At 46.3% G+C, this 13,989-nt stretch overlaps 1 long non-coding RNA gene across 1 annotated transcript in view; it reads right to left on the reverse strand.

Annotated features, from left to right (window-relative positions):
* The window catches only part of LOC143769033 (uncharacterized), an 898,561-nt gene that overhangs the window by 700,854 nt on the left and 183,718 nt on the right, over positions 1 to 13,989 (reverse strand). The gene's annotated exons all lie outside the window — the stretch shown is intronic.

Here is a 13,989-nt window from a genome sequence, read left to right on the forward strand (position 1 = left end):
AGTATGGGGAAGAAAGGTGATTTGAGTGCCTTTGAACGTGGCATGGTTGTTGGTGCCAGAAGGGCTGGTCTGAGTATTTCAGAAACTGCTGATCTACTGGGATTTTCACACACAACCATCTCTAGGGTTTACAGAGAATGGTCCGAAAAAGAAAAAAAATCCAGTGAGCGGCAGTTCTGTGGGCGGAAATGCCTTGTTGATGCCAGAGGTCAGAGGAGAATGGGCAGACTGGTTCGAGCTGATAGAAAGGCAACAGTGACTCAAATCGCCACCCGTTACAACCAAGGTAGGCCTAAGAGCATCTCTGAACGCACAGTGCGTCGAACTTTGAGGCAGATGGGCTACAGCAGCAGAAGACCACACCGGGTACCACTCCTTTCAGCTAAGAACAGGAAACTGAGGCTACAATTTGTACAAGCTCATCGAAATTGGACAGTAGAAGATTGGAAAAACGTTGCTTGGTCTGATGAGTCTCGATTTCTGCTGCGACATTCGGATGGTAGGGTCAGAATTTGGCGTAAACAACATGAAAGCTTGGATCCATCCTGCCTTGTATGGAGCATCTTTGGGATGTGCAGCCGACAAATCTGCGGCAACTGTGTGATGCCATCATGTCAATATGGACCAAAATCTCTGAGGAATGCTTCCAGCACCTTGTTGAATCTATTCCACGAAGAATTGAGGCAGTTCTGAAGGCAAAAGGGGGTCCAACCCGTTACTAGCATGGTGTACCTAATAAAGTGGCCGGTGAGTGTATATATACTAGATATTTCCAGCCAGCTAACGCTCGGCACGCTCATTGCTATCTAATTAACGCTGCTGGTGATTAAACTAAAGTAAATAATGACAACATTCAATAGCGCTTACGCAGGTGGTAAATTAACTTATAATGAAGTTAATAACAATAGTGTGGTGATGTGTTGGGGGCGGGATTATATGTGGTGATGTGGTGAAGGGCGGGATTATGTGTGGTAATGGGGTGGGGGGGCAGGATTATGTGTGGTGATGTGAAGGGCGGGATTATGTATGGTAATGGGGTGGGGGGCAGGATTATGTGTGGTGATGTGGTGGGGGGCGGGATTATGTGTGGTGATGGGGTGGGGGGGCGACATTATGTGTGGTGATGGGGTGGGGGCACGGGATTACGTGTGGTGATGTGGTGGGGGGGTGAGATTATGTGTCGTGATGTGGTGGGCGGGCGAGATTATGTCTGGTGATGAGGTGGGTGGGCGGCATTATGTGTGGTGATGTGGTGGGGGCGGGATTATGTGTGGCAATGTGGTGGGGGGCCTGGATTATGTGTGGTGATTGTTGTGAAATTGGATTCTGGGCTCCCCCGGTGGCCACTTGTGGAATTGAACTTGTGTGCATCATCCCCTCTGTTCACCTGCTCCTATCAGGATGTGGGAGTCGCTATATAACCTTGCTCCTCTGTCAGTTTCTTGCCGGTCATCAATGTAATCAGAAGCCTTTCTGTGCATGTTCCTGCTACTAGACAACTCCCAGCTAAGTTGGACTTTTGTCCTTGTGTGTTTTTGCATTTTGTTCCTGTTCACAGCTGCTGTTTCGTTACTGTGTCTGGAAAGCTCTAGTGATCGGAAATTGCCACTCTGGTGTTATGAGTTAATGCTAGAGTCTTAAAGTAATTTCTGGATGGTGTTTTGATAGGGTTTTCTGCTGACCATGAAAGTGCCCTTTCTGTCTTCCTGCTATCTAGTAAGCGGACCTCGATTTTGCTAAACCTATTTTCATACTACGTTTGTCATTTCATCTCAAATCACCGCCAATATATGTGGGGGCCTCTGTCTGCCTTTTGGGAAAATTTCTCTAGAGGTGAGCCAGGACTGTCTTTTCCTCTGCTAGGATTAGGTAGTTCTCCGGCTGGCGCTGGGCATCTAGGGATAAAAAAACGTAGGCATGCTACCCGGCCACTTCTAGTTGTGCGGCAGGTTTAGTTCATGGTCAGTATAGTTTCCATCTTCCAAGAGCTAGTTCTCATATATGCTGGGCTATGTTCTCTCGCCATTGAGAATCATGACAGGTGATGTGGTGAAGGGCGAGATTATGTGTGGTAATGTGGTGGGGGGCTGGATTATGTGTGGTAATGTGGTGGGGGGGCGGGATTATGTGTGGTTATGTGGTGGGGGGCGGGATTATGTGTGGTGATGTGGTGGGGGGGCAGGATTATGTGTGGTGATGGGGTGGGGGGCGGCATTATGTGTGGTGATGGGGTGGGGGCACGGGATTGTGTGGTGATGTGGTGGGGGGCGAGATTATGTGTGGTGATGTGGTGGGTCAGCTGGATTATGTGTGGTGGGGGGGCGGGATTATGTGTAGTAATGTGGTGGGCGGCGGGATTATGTGTGGTAATGTGGTGGGGGGCCTGAATTATGTGTGGTGATGTGTTGGGGGGTGGGATTATGTGTGGTAATGTGGTGGGGGGTGGGATTATGCATGGTAATGTAGTGGGGGGATTATGTGTGGTAATGTGGTACGGGGTTGGAATTATGTGTCGCAATGTGGTGGGGGGTGGGATTATGTGTGGTAATGTGGGGGGGCGGGATTACCTGTGGTAATGTGGTGGGGGAGGGATTATGTGTGGTGATGTGGTGGAGGGGTGGGATTATCTGTAGTAATGTGGTGGGGGGCTGGATTATGTGTGGTAATGTGGAGGGGGGCGGGATTATGTGTGGTGATGTGGTGGGGGGCGGGATTATGTGTGGTGATGTGGTGGGGGGCAGGATTATGTGTGGTGATGGGGTGGGGGTGGCATTTTGTGTGGTGATGGGGTGGGGGCACGGGATTATGTGTGGTGATGTGGTGGGGGGGTGAGATTATGTGTGGTGATGTGGTGGGCGGGCGAGATTATGTGTGGTGATGTGGTGGGTGGGCAGGATTATGTGTGGTGATGTGGTGGGGGGGCAGGATTACGTGTGGTAATGTGGTGGGTGGCGGGATTATGTGTGGTAATGTGATGGGGGCCTGGTTTATGTATGGTAATGTGGTGGGGGGCGGGTTTAAGTGTGGTAATGTGGTGGGGGACTGGATTATGTGTGGTAATGTGGTGGGGGGGCGGTATTATCTGTAGTAATGTGGTGGGGGGCGGGATTATGTGTGGTAATGTGATGGGGGGTGGGATTATGTGTGGTAATGTGGTGGGGGCGGGATTATCTGTAGTAATGTGGTGGGGGCGGGATTATGTGTGGTAATGTGGTGGGGGGTGGGATTATGTGTGGTAATGTGGTGGGGGGCGGGATTATGTGTGGTAATGTGATGGGGGCGGGATTATCTGTGGTAATGTGGGGGGCGGGATTGTGTGTGGTAATGTGGTGGGGGCGGGATTATCTGTAGTAATGTGGCGGGGGGCAGGATTATGTGGGGTAATGTGGTGGGTGCCTGAGAGCAGGCACTGAGAAGCTACCTACACTGCCTGTCAGAATGCTGATCTGACACAGTGCTCTGCAAAGTGACACTATATAGTGATGTCCCACCCTGGGACAAAGTAGAAAAGTAAAAAAAATATATTATACTGTGTAAAAATATATTTTTTTAAATTCCTAAATAAAGATAAAAAAATAAATAAATATTGTTCCAATAAATACATTTCTTTATATAAATAAAAAAAACAATAAAACTACACATATTTGGTATCCCTGTGACCGTAATGACCTTACCTATAAAACTGTTTCACTAGTTAACCCCTTCAGTGAACACCATAAAAAAACAAAACGAAGCAATGACAATGATTTATTGTCATACTGTTGAACAAAAAGTGGAATAACACGCAATCAAAAAGATAGATATAAATAACCATGGTGCCGCTGAAAACATCATCTTGATCCGCAAAAAACGAGCTGCCATACTGCACCATCAGCGAAAAAATAAAAAAGTTATAGCTCTCAGAATAAAGATATGCAAAAAACAATTATTTTTTCTATAAAATAGTTTTTACTGTATAAAAAAAATGATATAAACGAGGTGTTGCTGTCATCGTACAGACCCAAAGAATAAAACTGCCTTATCACTTTTAACACATGCAGAATGGTATAAATGCCCCACCCAAAAGAAATTCCTGAATTGCTGGTTTTTGTTCATTCTGCGTCCCAAAAATCGTAACAAAAAGTGATCAAAAAATGTCATGTGCCCGAAAATGGTACCAATAAAAATGTCAACTCGTCCCGCAAAAAAAAGACCTCACATGACTTTGTGGGCCAAAATATGGAAAAATTATAGCTCTCAAAATATGGTGATACAAAAACTATTTTTTGCAATAAAAAGCGTCTTTTAGTGTGACAGCTTCCAAACATAAAAACCCGACATAAAACCCCTCTATAAATAGTAAATCAACCCCCCTCCTTTATCACCTCCTTAGTTAGGGAAAAATAATAAAATAAAAAAAATGTATTTGTTTCCATTTTCCCATTAGGGTTAGGGTTGGGGCTGAGGTTAGGGTTAGTGCTAAAGTTAGTGTTAGGGTTGGGGCTAGAGTTGGGCTTAGGGTTTGGATTATGTTTACGACTGGGATTAGGGTTAGGGTTGGGATTAGGGTTAAGGGTGGGTCAGGGTTAGGGGTGTGGTTAGGGTTATGATTAGGGTTAGGGGTGTTTTGGGTTAGGGTTGGACTTAGATTGAGGGGGTTTCCACTGTTTAGGCACATCAGGGGTTCTCCAAAAGTGACATGGCGTCCGATCTCAATTCCAGCCAATTCTGCCTTGAAAAAGTAAAACGTGCTCCTTCCCTTCTGAGCTCTGCTGTGCACCCAAACAGTGGTTTACCCCCACATATGGTGTATCAGCATACTCAGGACAAATTGCACAACAACTTTTGCAGTCCAATTTCTCTTGTTACCCTTGGGAAAATAAAAATTTGGGGGCTAAAAAATCATTTTTGTGGGAAAAAAAATATTTTTTATTTTCACTGCTCTGCGTTATAAACTTTAGTGAAACACTTGGGGGTTCAAAGTTCTCACAAAACATCTAAATAAGTTCCTGGGGGGGTCTAGTTTCCAATATGGGGTCACTTGTGGGGGGGTTTCTACTGTTTAGTTACATCAGGGGCTCTGCAAACGCAACGTGATGCCCACAGACCATTCCATTGAAGTCTGCATTCCAAAACGGAGCTCCTTCCCTTCCGAGCTCTGCCATGTGCCCAAACGGTGGTTGCCTGTCACATATGGGGTATCAGCGTACTCAGCACAAATTGCACAACAACGTTTGGGGTCCAATTCCTCCTGTTACGCCTGGTAAAATAAAAATTGGGGGAGAAAAGATCATTTTTGTGAAAAAAAATAAGATTTTTTATTTTTACGACCCTACATTATAAACTTCTGTGAAGCACTTGGGGGTTCAAAGTGCTCACCTCACATCTAGATAAGCTCCTTGTGGGGTATACATTCCAAAATGGTGTAACTTGTGGGGGGTTTCCACTGTTTAGGCAAATCAGGGGCTTTCCAAATGCGACATGGTGTCCAATCTCAATTCCAGCCAATTTTGCATTGAAAAGTCAAACAGCGTTCCTTCCTTTCCAAGATCTGGCATGCGCCCAAACAGTAGTTTATCCCCACATATGGGGTATCTGCATACTCAGAACAAGTTGTCCAACAACCTTAGGTGTTCAATTTCTCCTGTTACTATTGGTAAAATAAAACAAATTGGATCTGAAGTCAATCTTTTTGTGAAAAAAAGTGAGAGGGAAAATGAGAGATGTGAGGGGGAAAATGAGAGGCGTGATGGGTAGGGTTGAGCGAAACGGGTCGATCATTTTCAAAAGTCGCCGACTTTTGGCTAAGTCGGCGTCTCATGAAACCCGATCCGACCCCTGTGCTTGTCGGCCATGCGGTACGCGACTTTCGCGCCAAAGTCGCGTTTCAATGACGCGAAAAGCGCCATTTCTCAGCCAATGAAGGTGAACGCAGAGTGTGGGCAGCGTGATGACATAGATCCTGGTCCCCACCATCTTAGAGAAGGGCATTGCAGTGATTGGCTTGCTGTCTGCGGCGTCACAGGGGCTATAAAGGGGCGTTCCCGCCGACCGCCATCTTACTGCTGCTGATCTGAGCTTAGGGACAGGTTGCTGCCGCTTCATCAGAAGCAGGGAGAGCGTTAGGCAGGGTCCACTAACCACCAAACCGCTTGTGCTGCAGCGATTTCCACTGTCCAACACCACCTTCGGTGTGCAGGAACAGTGGAAGCTATTTTTTTTTTTTTTTCCCCTCAGCGCTGTAGCTCATTGGGCTGCCCTAGAAGGCTCCGTGATAGCTGTATTGCTGTGTGTACGCCACTGTGGAAACCAACTGCTTTTTTCAAAGCACATATCCTCTTGTTCCTTCCTTTCTGCACAGCTATCTTTTTTGTTTGTCCACACTTTTTATTTAATTTGTGCATCAGTCCACTCCTATTGCTGCCTGCCATACCTGGCTTACATTACTGCAGGGAGATAGTAATTGTAGGACAGTTTTTTTTTTTGTTTTGTTTTTTTTTTGTGGGAGATTAAGATTGGCATTTCTGCTACAGTGCCATCCCTGTGTGTGCCATCTCTCACTGAGTGGGCCATAGAAAGCCTATTTATTTTTTCCGTGATTTGTGTTCTAAAATCTACCTCAACACAGAAACACTACATCAATCAGTGGGAGAAAAATATTGGCCTCAGTCAGGGCTTGTGTGCCACTGCTGTGTGTGCGCTATCTCTCATTCAGTGGGCTATAGCAAGCCTATATTTTTTTTTTTTTTTTTTTTTTAATATTATTTGGTTTCAAAAGTCTCCCTGAAAAAAAAAAAAAACCTAAAAAAACAGTGGGAGAGTAATATTGCCCTTTCAGCTTGTGTGCCAGTCTTGACTCCTGGGTGTGCCACCTCTCTCCCTCTCATTCAGTGGGCCATAGAAAGCCTATTTATTTTTTTTTTTAAATATTATTGGGTTTCTAAAGTCTCCCTGAAAAAAACAAAAAATACATAAAAAAACAGTGGGAGAGTAATATTGCCCTTTCAGCTTGTGTGCCAGTCTTGACTCCTGGGTGTGCCACCTCTCTCCCTCTCATTCAGTGGGCCATAGAAAGCCTTTTTTTTTTTTGGTTTTTTTAATATTATTTGGTTTCTAAAGTCTCCCTGAAAAAAACAAAAAAAACATAAAAAACAGTGGGAGAGTAATATTGCCCTTTCAGCTTGTGCGCCAGTCTTGACTCCTGGTTGTGCCACCTCTCTCTCTCTAATTGTGGGCCATAGAAAGCCTTTTTTTTTTTTTAAAATATTATTGGGTTTCTAAAGTCTCCCTGAAAAAACAAAAAATACATAAAAAAACAGTGGGAGAGTAATATTGCCCTTTCAGCTTGTGTGCCAGTCTTGACTCCTGGGTGTGCCACCTCTCTCCCTTTCATTCAGTGGGCCATAGAAAGCCTATTTATTTTTTCCGTGATTTGTGTTCTAAATTCTACCTCAACACAAAAACACTACATCAATCAGTGGGAGAAAAATATTGGCCTCAGTCAGGGCTTGTGTGCCACTGCTGTGTGTGCTATCTCTCATTCAGTGGGCTATAGCAAGCCTATTTTTTTTTTTTTTTTTTTTTTTTAATATTATTTGGTTTCTAAAGTCTCCCTGAAAAAAAAAAAAAACCTAAAAAAACAGTGGGAGAGTAATATTGCCCTTTCAGCTTGTGTGCCAGTCTTGACTCCTGGGTGTGCCACCTCTCTCCCTCTCATTCAGTGGGCCATAGAAAGCCTATTTATTTTTTTTTTTAAATATTATTGGGTTTCTAAAGTCTCCCTGAAAAAACAAAAAATACATAAAAAAACAGTGGGAGAGTAATATTGCCCTTTCAGCTTGTGTGCCAGTCTTGACTCCTGGGTGTGCCACCTCTCTCCCTTTCATTCAGTGGGCCATAGAAAGCCTATTTTTTTTTTTTTTAATATTATTTGGTTTCTAATTCTCCCTGAAAAAAAAAAAAAAACCTAAAAAAACAGTGGGAGAGTAATATTGCCCTTTCAGCTTGTGTGCCAGTCTTGACTCCTGGGTGTGCCACCTCTCTCCCTTTCATTCAGTGGGCCATAGAAAGCCTATTTTTTTTTTTTTTTTAATATTATTTGGTTTCTAATTCTCCCTGAAAAAAAAAAAAAAACCTAAAAAAACAGTGGGAGAGTAATATTGCCCTTTCAGCTTGTGTGCCAGTCTTGACTCCTGGGTGTGTCACCTCTCTCCCTCTCATTCAGTGGGCCATAGAAAGCCTATTTATTTTTTTTTTTTAATATTATTGGGTTTCTAAAGTCTCCCTGAAAAAACAAAAAATACATAAAAAAACAGTGGGAGAGTAATATTGCCCTTTCAGCTTGTGTGCCAGTCTTGACTCCTGGGTGTGCCACCTCTCTCCCTCTCATTCAGTGGGCCATAGAAAGCCTTTTTTTTTTTTGGTTTTTTTAATATTATTTGGTTTCTAAAGTCTCCCTGAAAAAAACAAAAAAAACATAAAAAACAGTGGGAGAGTAATATTGCCCTTTCAGCTTGTGCGCCAGTCTTGACTCCTGGTTGTGCCACCTCTCTCTCTCTAATTGTGGGCCATAGAAAGCCTTTTTTTTTTTTTTTTTTAATATTATTTGGTTTCTAAAGTCTCCCTGAGAAAAAAAAATAAATAAATTAGGTGGGAGATTAATATTGACATTAGTGCTTGAGTGACAGTCCTGCGTGTGTGTCATCTCTGTGATTTTGTGCCACAGAAAACAGAGTGTGTAACATTGTGCCTGATTTTCCTTGTGGTCTCACCAACCTGTTAAGGGATATTGAAATCATACTGAAGTTATAGCTCACCGTGTAAGTTGTTTGATAGCAACAAATAAAGTTACTTTGGTTAAGATTTTAAAACAATGAGGAAGTCTGGTGCAAGAGGTCGTCGTGGGCGTTCATTGTCAGCTGGTAATGATGGTAGTGGTAGTGGAGCATCAGGTGGTCGTGGGGATAAAAATATTCCACCTAAGTCTGGAGCTGTGGAGCCAGTTTCGTCGTCAGGCTACACAAGGCCTCGAACGCTCTCTTTTCTGGGAGTAGGAAAACCGCTTTTAAAGGCGGAGCAGCAACAGCAAGTTTTGGCTTACATTGCAGACTCAGCCTCTAGCTCTTTTGCCTCCTCTTCCGAAACTGGTAAATGTAAAAGCAGCGCGTCGCTTGTGGATGTTCACGGTCAGGGACAAGTCGCTTCCTTGTCCTCCTCAGCAAAAACTACAACAAGAGAGAAGGATGCAGCAGGCGACACAACGGGTCACTCCATGGAGCTCTTTACACATACCGTCCCTGGCTTAGAAAGTGAAACATTTAACAGGCCATGCCCATTACAAGTATATTCTGACATGGAGTGCACTGATGCACAGCCACAGCCAGAGTACTATGCTGCTCCTTTGACTCAGACCACCACATTGCCCTCTCAGGGTACAGATCCACAATCAGACCCTGATGAGACTATGTTGCCCCGCCACGAACGCTATACCACCGACCGACACAGTGACACAGACGAAGTTGCACACGAGCTCGAAGAGGAGGTAATAGATGACCCAGTTATTGACCCCGATTGGCAGCCATTGGGGGAACAGGGTGCAGGCGGCAGTAGTTCAGAAGCGGAGGTGGAGGAGGGGCCGCAGCAGGCATCAACATCGCAACAGGTTCCATCTGCCGGGCCCGTATCTGGACCAAAACGCGTGTCAAAGCCAAAACCTGTTGGAGCACAGCGTTGCCATCCGGTTAAAGCTCAGTCTGCAATCCCTGAAAAGGGATCAGAGTCTAGGAAGAGTGCAGTCTGGCATTTTTTTAAACAACATCCAACTGATCAGCGCAAAGTCATCTGTCAAAAATGTTCAACTAGCTTAAGCAGAGGTCAGAATCTGAAAAGTCTAAATACTAGTTGCATGCATAGACACTTAACCACCATGCATTCTCAAGCCTGGACTAACTACCAAACGTCCCTCAAGGTTGTAGCACCCTCGGCCAATGAAGCTAGTCAGCAACGCAACATCCCTTCCGTCACTGTAAGGCCACCATTTTCCGCACCACCGGCAGTATCTGTGCAGGTTTCTTTGCCAGCCAAAAGCAGTCAGGGTCAGGGAATCACCAGTTTTGTAGGAGGAAATATTGCATGTAGGGCACCGGCGGAAACAATACCGTCTCCAACCGTCTCTCAGTCTGCCATGTCCACCGGCACACCCGAAAGTTCCACGATCTACAGCTCTCCAGTCCAGCTCACCCTACATGAGACTCTGGTTAGAAAAAGGAAGTACTTATCCTCGCATCCGCGTACACAGGGTTTTAACGCCCACATAGCTAGACTAATCTCGTTAGAGATGATGCCCTACCGGTTAGTTGAAAGCGAAGCTTTCAAAGCCCTGATGGAGTACGCTGAACCACGATACGAGCTACCCAGTCGACACTTTTTTTCCAGAAAAGCCATCCCAGCCCTGCACCAGCATGTTAAACAGCGCATCGTCCATGCACTCAGGCAATCTGTGAGTACAAAGGTGCACCTGACTACAGATGCATGGACCAGTAGGCATGGCCAGGGACGTTATGTGTCCATCACGGCACACTGGGTGAATGTGGTGGATGCAGGGTCCACAGGCGACATCAATTTAGGGACAGTTGTGCCTAGCCCACGGTCTAGGAAACAGTTGGCTGTAGGCGTTCGCACCCCCTCCTCCTCCTCCTCGTCCTCCTGCAGAAGCTACAGCTCTTCCACAGAACGCAGTCGGCCAACCACTCCATCGGCAGATGACACTGTTGCACACCAGTTGTCCCATTATGGGCCAGCTACTGCCAAGCGTCAGCAGGCTGTATTGGCTATGAAGTGTTTGGGCGACAACAGACACACCGCGGAAGTTCTGTCCGAGTTCTTGCAACAAGAAACGCAGTCGTGGCTGGGCACAGTAGATCTTGAGGCAGGCAAGGTAGTGAGTGATAACGGAAGGAATTTCATGGCTGCCATCTCCCTTTCCCAACTGAAACACATTCCTTGCCTGGCTCACACCTTAAACCTGGTGGTGCAGTGCTTATTGAAAACTTATCCTGGGTTCTCCGACCTGCTCCTCAAAGTGCGTGCACTTTGCTCACATATCCGACGTTCGCCTGTACACGCCAGCCGTATGCAGACCTATCAGCGGTCTTTGAACCTTCCCCAGCATCGCCTAATCATAGACGTTGCAACAAGGTGGAACTCAACACTGCACATGCTTCAGAGACTGTGCGAACAGAGGCGTGCTGTTATTTATTTGTGGGAGGATACACGGGCAGGCAGTAGGATGGCAGACATGGAGTTGTCAGGTGTGCAGTGGTCGAAGATACAAGACATGTGTCAAGTCCTTCAGTGTTTTGAGGAATGCACACGGCTGGTTAGTGCAGACAACGCCGTAATAAGCATGAGCATCCCCCTAATGCGTCTGCTGATGCAAAGTTTGACGCACATAAAGGAGCAGGCGTCTGCACCAGAGGAAGAGGGAAGCCTTGATGACAGTCAGCCATTGTCTGGTCAGGGCAGTGTACAGGACGAGGTAGCGGGCGAAGAGGAGGTGGAGGACGAGGAGGATGATGGGGATGAGTATATTTTTAATGCGGAAACTTTCACGGGGGCACAGGAAATTGGTTGCGTGTCACGGCCGGGTTCTGGTTTTTTGAGGGACACAAGTGACGTAGATTTGCCTGCAACTGCCCCTCAACCAATCACAACCGGAGATTTGACAAGTGGAACTTTGGCCCACATGGCGGATTATGCCTTACGTATCCTACAAAGGGACACACGCATTACGAAAATGATGAACGATGACGATTACTGGTTGGCCTGCCTCCTTGATCCACGCTATAAAGGCAAATTGCAAAATATTATGCCACATGAGAACTTGGAACTAATATTAGCAACCAAACAATCAACTCTTGTTGACCGTTTGCTTCAGGCATTCCCAGCACACAGCGCACGTGATCGTTCTCACACGAGCTCCAGGGGGCAGCAGACTAGGAGTGTTAGGGGTGCACACATCAGAAGTGGCGTTGGACAGAGGGGTTTTCTGACCAGGTTGTGGAGTGATTTTGCTATGACCGCAGACAGGACAGGTACTGCTGCATCAATTGAAAGTGACAGGAGACAACATTTGTCCAGTATGGTTACTAACTATTTTTCATCCCTTATCGATGTTCTCCCTCAACCGTCATTCCCATTTGATTACTGGGCCTCCAAATTAGACACCTGGCCAGAATTGGCAGAATATGCATTGCAGGAGCTTGCTTGCCCGGCAGCAAGTGTCCTATCAGAAAGAGTATTCAGTGCTGCAGGGTCAATATTAACCGAAAAAAGGACTCGTCTGGCTACCCAAAATGTTGACGATCTAACATTCATTAAAATGAACCACAACTGGATTTAAAAATCTTTTGCCCCACCTTGCCCGGCCGACACCTAGCTTTCCTATGAAAAGCTCTTGCCTGTGAATTACTTTTCTAATGTCTAATTTGCTGCTGCAGATTGTACAGCATACGACATGTTTACACCTCCCTAAATGGCCAAACTCCCCACACGGGGCCGTGGTATCGCGACTTGGCGCAAGCACCCGTGAGACTGCTGTTTGTCTGAAGAGGTGGGTGTGCTCGCTTTTGGTTGACGGCATTGCTACTGGGTCCCTCATAGTACAATGTAGTGTCTCTGGCGGTGGTGGTGCGCACCCAACGTCAGACACACCGTTGTAACATGAGTGGCCCTGGGGCGGTCCCGCCGGCCTCAAGAGAGTTCCCCCCTACCCCAGCTCAAACTGGGCTCTACTACGTGCAAAATTATGTCGCACAGCTCCACCAATCTTTAGTCTATTCGCTGACATCATTCAATGTCTGGCACTGACAATACAAATTTGTAGACATCTATGATGCAACTTAAAGTAGTCTGTGTCTGTGTCCTATATTGGCACCATTAAATAGTTACTGCCAAATTACTATGTCAGAAACACAGCAGATGAGCCCACCCCTGTACCTAAGTATGCCATCTTTTTTTTTGTTTTGGTTGTTTTGCGAGACATTAACATCTATTTATATTTTGGGAGTACTGGGACAGACACTCCTTGCACTACTCCTCCACTCAGCACCAAGCTGCCTGCCCGTGTATCCATGTAACCGCTGTAAAACTGCCATGAGCCTATTGTTTGTTATTTTAGGCCTTTGATAGCCTGTCTGCGGTCCCTACTCCTCCACTGACCACCAAGCTGCCTGCCCGTGTATCCATGTAACCGCTGTAAAACTGCCATGAGCCTATTGTTTGTTATTTTAGGCCTTTGAAGCCTTTCTGCGCTCCCTCCTTCCACTAGTCCTCCACTGACCAGACCACTGCTGCCCGTGTACCCCTGGAACCAATTTTAAAGTGCCTACAGCCAGCCCATTTTATTGTGTTAGGCCTTCGAAGCCTGTCTGCGGTCCCTCCTTCCACTAGGCCTCCACTGACCAGACCACTGCTGCCCGTGTACCCCTGGAACCAATTTTAAAGTGCCTACAGCCAGCCCATTTTATTGTGTTAGGCCTTCGAAGCCTGTCTGCGGTCCATACTTCCACTAGTCCTCCACTGACCAGACCACTGCTGCCCGTGTACCCCTGGAACCAATTTTAAAGTGCCTACAGCCAGCCCATTTTATTGTGTTAGGCCTTCGAAGCCTGTCTGCGGTCCCTCCTTCCACTAGGCCTCCACTGACCAGACCACTGCTGCCCGTGTACCCCTGGAACCAATTTTAAAGTGCCTACAGCCAGCCCATTTTATTGTGTTAGGCCTTCGAAGCCTGTCTGCGGTCCATACTTCCACTAGTCCTCCACTGACCAGACCACTGCTGCCCGTGTACCCCTGGAACCAATTTTAAAGTGCCTACAGCCAGCCCATTTTATTGTGTTAGGCCTTCGAAGCCTGTCTGCGGTCCATACTTCCACTAGGCCTCCACTGACCAGACCACTGCTGCCCGTGTACCCCTGGAACCAATTTTAAAGTGCCTACAGCCAGCCCATT

This window comes from Ranitomeya variabilis, chromosome 1 (genome assembly GCF_051348905.1).
Source record: "Ranitomeya variabilis isolate aRanVar5 chromosome 1, aRanVar5.hap1, whole genome shotgun sequence".
Taxonomy (NCBI): Eukaryota; Metazoa; Chordata; class Amphibia; order Anura; family Dendrobatidae; genus Ranitomeya; species Ranitomeya variabilis.